Source organism: Lolium rigidum, chromosome 6 (genome assembly GCF_022539505.1).
Source record: "Lolium rigidum isolate FL_2022 chromosome 6, APGP_CSIRO_Lrig_0.1, whole genome shotgun sequence".
NCBI classification, from domain to species: Eukaryota; Viridiplantae; Streptophyta; class Magnoliopsida; order Poales; family Poaceae; genus Lolium; species Lolium rigidum.
The window spans coordinates 261292270-261299749 of record NC_061513.1 but is presented as its reverse complement, the minus strand read 5'-3'; positions in this window follow the sequence as shown (position 1 = coordinate 261299749).

Here is a 7480-nt window from a genome sequence, read left to right as displayed (position 1 = left end):
TCACAGAGCACTCCTAAGCTATCCACGATAGGCAAAAATCGCGCGGAAAGACTAGGCGCTCGTCTCGCTCCTTCTTCCCTATTGATCTTAGAGCATCTCTAGCAGAGCCCGTAAAAATGCAAACCGAAAAACTCGAGTTCAGTTTTCCGAAAACGTGTTTACGGATCGCAAAACGGCTGGCGCAGAACAGAGCCCGTAAACTAAAAACGAAAAACAGAATAATCGAAAAATTATCATCTTCTTCACAAGAACTGTTCGGACTGCTGCCTAGATCTCCCCATGCAGACCAACTACCGTGTCCCCGACTACAGCCGCGAGCTTAAGGGTGAGACGAGAACGGGTTGCGCACAGCTCGATGCGGCGTAGGTCCGGCCGGCCGGCCGAACGCAGCCGGACACAACCGAGATTGCTGCTGCCGCTCCGACTTGCTCCAAAGCTGAAATTATTTTTTTTTGAACATGAAAGCTGAAATTGATGATTGCTTAAGATTGATTGCTGCAGGTAGCAACTCTTGGCCGGCGCGTATGCAGCTGCTAGCTGCAGCTCTTGGCCGCGCGCCGTACGCAGCTGCTAGCTGCTGCTCTTACTCGCGTATGCAGCCGCGCTGCGCAGCCTATTTGCCACCACGCCGCGCCATAGCCTGCTGCGTACGCCCGCCGCACGACTCGGCCACGAGCTTGGTCGTCGTCGAATAATTTTAGCAAAGCAGCCAGAAATCGGCCGTTGAAAGCGATTGTACGGACGGCGGCGGCGCTAGAGAAGTCCGTTCAGTTTTGGGCCTGTAAACCACCCTTTGGTCTGTATTAGTAGGGGTTGAGTCTAAAAATTTCGGGCCCTGAAAAAGTTTTTCGGGCCGGACGGCGAGTTCAGTCTCTGTTCTGTGCCACTTTCAACCCGAACCCGTAAATCGGCCAGAAAAATATAGTTCCGGCGTGGTTTACGGGCTCTGCTAGAGATGCTCTTAGAGCATTACTAGTAGTGCTTCTAAACCCTCAAATTCTCAAAAAATAACCGCTATTTTACAGTTTGCGAGAGAAAAAACGCGTAGACTAGAACTCCTAAATCCTCAAATTCTCAAAAAAAATTAGGGGTCCAACCCTCAAATCCAATTTCAATCTGTAGAAGTGAGGGTTGGCGAGGCCAAATTGCCTCAACCCGCACATGCGTTTTAACACGCGCGGGAGGGAATATTCACCGTCGTCGCCGCTCCCGCCGCCGCCCCGAGCCGCCTCCAAGTCGCCGCGCCCGCCGCCGCCTCCCCCGATCCGCCGCACTCGCCGCCTCCCCCGAGCCGCCGCGCCCGCTCCCGCCGCCGGACGCCTCCCCCACCTCCCCGAGTCTCCCCCGAGCCGCCGCCGCCTGCCCTGCGCCGCCGCCTTGGGGCATGTACTCTTCGATTCAGCCGCGCCCGGGGCTAATGGTATTTTCCGGCATGCTCCAGACGACCGCCCTTACCAGGTTATAATCAGGGCCCGGAGCTCGCATCCTGGGGCGGCGAGGCCACGCGTGCTACATGGGCGGCGACTTCACGCGACACGGACGGATCCGGCCAGAACAACGGCGCGGACGCCGGCGAACAACCACACCCTATCCCAGCGGGCACGCCGGTCTCGTGCCCTGGCATGAATCCCTGTCCCTGATGGACGTCCTCAGGAGAAGAATCGACGGTGTCGACGGAGAGACCGTCGGATTGTTTGGCGTGTTCGATGGTGCTCGATGGAGACAAAGAACCCGTCATGCACGAGGTGCTCGATGTAATGCCCACAACGATGACTTCGTTCATGGGGCTTCTCCAAGACGCGGGTTTGAGGGTTTGAGGGTTGCGGCAAAGACTAGAACCCTCGAATCCTTAAAAGTTTGAGGGTTTGAGGGTTCTAGTTTTTGCCCCTGTTTTTCACCCCTCAAAAATGCCAAAAAATGCCCATTATCTACCCTTAAACTGCTTTGAAAATTTGAGAGTTTAGGGGCTCTACTAGTGATGCTCTTAGAAGTTAGGAACATATACACAATGCACACTACTTACATCCAACAGATTTGTCAACCTCTGCCTAGCTTACTCCTTTAGAGCATCTCCACCGGGAAGTCTCAAATAGGCGTCAGCAGTGCCCTGTTAGGGGCGCCAGCATATGCTTTCCAATTTGGAAGAGATTGCACACAACGATGATCCTGATAGGAATCTCCAAAAAAAACTTTGAACAAGAAAATATAAATAAACTGTGAAATTTCATTTAAAGTTGGAATGAAATTTGAACTAAAATAGACTAAAATAAACCATAATATATTGGCCGTCGGTTGGAGCGCGTGATGGGCCTGCCTCGTCGTTGTTCTTCCCTGTTTCCGCTGCCAGACGCGCCCGCCTCTCTGCCCTGGCTTCGTGCATATGGTGGTCCAACATGGCCGTCGGTGACGCCGGATCTTGCGGGCGGTGTTGCGCCCTCAGCACCGCCTTCTATTGGCGAGACTCCTCATTCTGGGAGAGCCTAGCTTCCTCGCTAGAGGCCGCACCTCGGACTAGCGCTGAGCGTTGAGGTCAAGCAACCTCTATCCTCGCTTGGTCGCCATGAGGAGGTGACCTGCCTCCTCCATGGCGCCGCCCGCTCGCACGAGATCGTGAGGGCGTGCTTGAAGTTGGCATCGTAGATCTCTTCGAGTTTTTTCTCATTTTGTCGCCGGAAGATTAGCGCGTACAAGGATATGCTCCTGGTCGCTGCGGAACTAATCCTCCTCGTCCCACTGCGCTTCCTGCTCCACCGCCTCGGCATCCCGCATCTGATATGAATGCCTCTTTCTACTCGTGGAATTTGGAGTCACCGGAGTCATCAAAGTTGAAGTCCGACAGCATGAACTCGGCGTCGGGCTGCGGTGGGGCTGCCGTGGGGCCATGGGCTCTGGCTGTGGTGGTGGCTGCGGAGAGCGCGCACTAAATATGTGTTGGTGACCCTCCACATAGCATCCTAGGCGCCTCATTTACGGCGGTGTCTCTGCGTGGAGAACTGGCGGCTTCATTAACGGCATGCCGCTGCAGAGTATCCGAGTAACATTTAAGGATGGGGCTGGCCGTAGAGTCGCTGACATGCCGGTCCCATCCTATAATCTAAAGTGGCGTTGTGTGCCAACACGTTTGTTCGACGCCTTGTGGGTAGGGGATAGTGCTTCTATTGGGCTCTAAAACTGGCCGCTAAGCCGCTAGTCGAACCCCCAAACCGCTAGTCGCAATGAGGCTCCACGATGGAGATGCTTTTAGAAAAAAGGCCTCCAGCAGCAACCCAATAGGAAGAATGGCGTCTTCTTGCATCATGATGCCACGACAGAACATGCTTGCCCATCATAGCCCAGTTGGTTGTGTTGTCGATAGTAAAATCAGTACTTATGCAAGAACAGATGCACTAACATGTATGATATTTAGAAATGTGAAGCGTGCATTATACCAGAACTATATAACACATAATTATTAATAGATGCTTTACTGAAGGTTGGACTTATATTGAAAAAATATATTCTATAAATGCCAACACAGTTACTGAGATAAACATAATAATAGTGATAATAATGATAACACTTTCCTTAACAAAACCTGATCGATCATTTTATTCACGCAAGATGTTGGAAATTCGATAAAGCCTGCAACAATACAAGAAGAATACAACCGTAGTATTTTGAAAATACTGGATTCGTGATAGTCTGTACACGAAAAAATGCTTTAATGCATGATACTTCTACTTGGCATCATTATTTCTCGAATATTTTGCACAAGCGCACCCTATTTTATTATCATATAATTACATTTTGATTTAGTAATTATCATTGGAGAATCATTGGTTCTTAGTGGTTTGTGTATGAAATAACATATTTTCATAAATCAACACACCGATTGAGCATGAAAACAAATTTGAAATAAATATTATTTTTGTGCATGAAGTCAATGAAGCTACCAAGAAAGAAGTCGGGCAGTGGGACAAGCGTGATTGGTCGTATGGAGATATTGCTTCTAGAATAGAAAAGAGAGGAGATACAAAGGGGGACAAGCCTTCTTCCCGATCTAGGCCTGCATTCTTCCTCCACGATCAAAATCTACATTACAAACTCCTAATAAACACTGCCATATGCAAGAGCTCCATAGATTCTTTCGAGTTTCAATCTTAAGTTTGAACATCATTTTTGAGATTTCTATTTTACAAAATATTTATCTCGGTTGGATAGTTACGTGTCAATAAATATGATTCCCCTTAGAATCATCTCTATTGTTATGAACACCCTTTATCTATGTGTGAGTAGTTCACCTCGGCATGGGATATGTAAGGGTTGATAAAAATTAGATGTTATTATAACTATTAGTTTGAGATATATGTGTGTGAATTATTTCACCGACGGTTATGGCAATGTTTAACCATGGTGATCCTAATGAGTGTTATTTAACTCAAGGGCCATAAAACATGCCACAATGATTAACATGGGTAATCGATAATTATTTTGCGAAACAAAGTCTTTCACGTGGCATGTTTAAGAATCAATTACTAGCAAAGATGATTTTGGGTGTACATGAGGCCTCGACGTCGACACCCAAAACGTGTTGGTACGATCAAATAATCATCATCAACCCTACCTTGCAATAAAGTAAGGGAGGAGTACGGTGGAGTCAAGCCAGGATGGACTTTTGAGCAGTTGTCGGGATTGAAAATTAATTTCCATAAAAGTGAATTGTTCTGTTTCGGTGATGCCCAGGATGATACAGCTCTCTATACAGAGTTGTTCGGTTGTGGGCAAGGCCAATTTCCTATTCGCTATTTGGATATTCCGATTCATTACCGGAGACTCACGATTGCTGAATGGAAAATAGTAGAAGAAAGATTACAGAAGCGCCTTAGTAGTTGGAAAGGCAAATTGCTATCCCTGGGAGGAAGATTGGTACTCATTAATTCGGTATCGACAAATATGGTACTCGTATATGTTATCATTCTTCCCGTTGCCAAAAGGAATTCTCGCATAAACTCGATTATTATCGATCTAGATTCTTTTGGCAAGGTGATAGCGAGAAAAAGAAATATCGACTGGTTAAATGGAGTGTAGTTTGTAGTCCCAAAGATCAAGGCGGGCTTGGAGTTCATGACCTGGAGGTCAAGAACTCAGCTCTGCTGGGTAAATGGCTTTTTAAGCTCCTTACCGAGGATGGGATTTGGCAAACTATTCTTCGGAGAAAGTATATCGGCTCCAAGACGTTATCTCAAGTGGTTTGGAAACCTGGAGATTCACACTTCTGGGCTAGTCTAATGGCGACAAAAAATGTCTTTTTTCGTCATGGTACTTTCTCAATCAAGAATGGAACACAGATACGGTTCTGGGAAGATGCTTGGTGATACGTCTCCGACGTATCGATAATTTCTTATGTTCTATGCCATATTATTGATGATACCTACATGTTTTATGCACACTTTATGTCATATTCGTGCATTTTCTGGAACTAACCTATTAACAAGATGCCGAAGTGCCGCTTGTCTGTTTTCTGCTGTTTTTGGTTTCAGAAATCCTAGTAACGAAATATTCTCGGAATTGGACGAAATTAAAGCCCGGGGGCCTATTTTCTCACGAAGCTTCCGAAGTCCGAAGGAGAGACGAAGAGGGGCCACGGAGGGGCCACACTATAGGCGGCGCGGCCCCCTTGGCCGCGCGGCCCCGTGGTGTGGGGCCCCCGTGCCGCCTCTTGACCTACCCTTCCGCCTACAAATAGCCTCCGTGACGAAACCCCCGCATCGAGAGCCACGATACGGAAAACCTTACCGAGACGCCGTCGCCGCCGATCCCATCTCGGGGATCCGAGAGATCGCCTCCGGCACCCTGCCGGAGAGGGGAATCATCTCCCGGAGGACTCTACACCGCCATGGTCGCCTCCGGAGTGATGAGTGAGTAGTCTACCCCCGGACTATGGGTCCATAGCAGTAGCTAGATGGTTGTCTTCTCCCCATTGTGCTATCATTGTCGGATCTTGTGAGCTGCCTAACATGATCAAGATCATCTATCCGTAATTCTATATGTTGTGTTTGTCGGGATCCGATGGATAGAGAATACTATGTCATGTTAATTATCAAGTTATTATACATGTGTTGTTTATGATCTTGCATGCTCTCCGTTTCTAGTAGAGGCTCTGGCCAAGTTTTTACTTTTAACTCCAAGAGGGAGTACTTATGCTCGATAGTGGGTTCATGCCCGCATTGACACCGGGACGAGTGACGAAAGTTCTAAGGTTGTGTTGTGCTCGTTGCCACTAGGGATAAAACATTGGCGCTATGTCCGAGGATGTAGTTGTTGATTACATTACGCACCATACTTAATGCAATTGTCTCGTTGTTAGCAACTTAATACCGGAGGGGTTCGGATGATAACCCGAAGGTGGACTTTTTAGGCATAGATGCAGCTTGGATGGCGGTCTATGTACTTTGTCGTAATGCCCAATTAAATCTCACTATACTTATCATGTCATGTATGTGCATTGTTATGCCCTCTCTATTTGTCAATTGCCCGACTGTAATTTGTTCACCCAACATGCTTTTATCTTATGGGAGAGACACCTCTAGTGAACTGTGGACCCCGGTCCATTCTTTAATACTGAAATACAAATCTGCTCGCAATACTTGTTTTTACTGTTTTCTCTCGCAAACAATCATCTTCCACACAATACGGTTAATCCTTTGTTACAGCAAGCCGGTGAGATTGACAACCTCACTCGTTTCGTTGGGGCAAAGTACTTTGGTTATGTTGTGCAGGTTCCACGTTGGCGCCGGAATCTCCGGTGTTGCGCCGCACTACATCCCGCCGCCATCAACCTTCAACGTGCTTCTTGGCTCCTCCCGGTTCGATAAACCTTGGTTTCTTTCCGAGGGAAAACTTGCTGCCGTGCGCATCATACCTTCCTCTTGGGGTTGCCCAACGAACGTGTGAAATACACGCCATCAAGCATATTTTCTAGCGCCGTTGCCGGGGAGATCAAGACACGCTGCAAGGGGAGTCTCCACTTCTCAATCTCTTTACTTTGTTTTTGTCTTGCTTTATTTTATTTACTACTTTGTTTGCTGCATTATATCAAAACACAAAAAAATTAGTTGCTAGTTTTACTTTATTTGCTATCTTGTTTGCTATATCAAAAACACAAAAAAAAATTAGTTACTTGTATTTACTTTATCTAGTTTACCTTATTTGCTATCGTTAAAATGAGTAATCCCGAAGTTGAAGTTCGTTCATTTAAACAACAAGGGGGAGAATGTTTAAAAGATGCTTGGTATAGAATTAGTGATGCCCATAATAGGTGCACTAAGAAACACTCCACTACTATTCTACTCAGGAATTTTTATGTTGGTATCTCTAGCTGGAATAGATATGTTCTTGATTGTCTCGCGGGAGGTAACTTCCTAGGTGCTCCCGCTTTAGAAGCTAGTTGCATTATTGAGAGTTTATTTGGAACACCACCTGTTAATGAAACTAAAAGTGA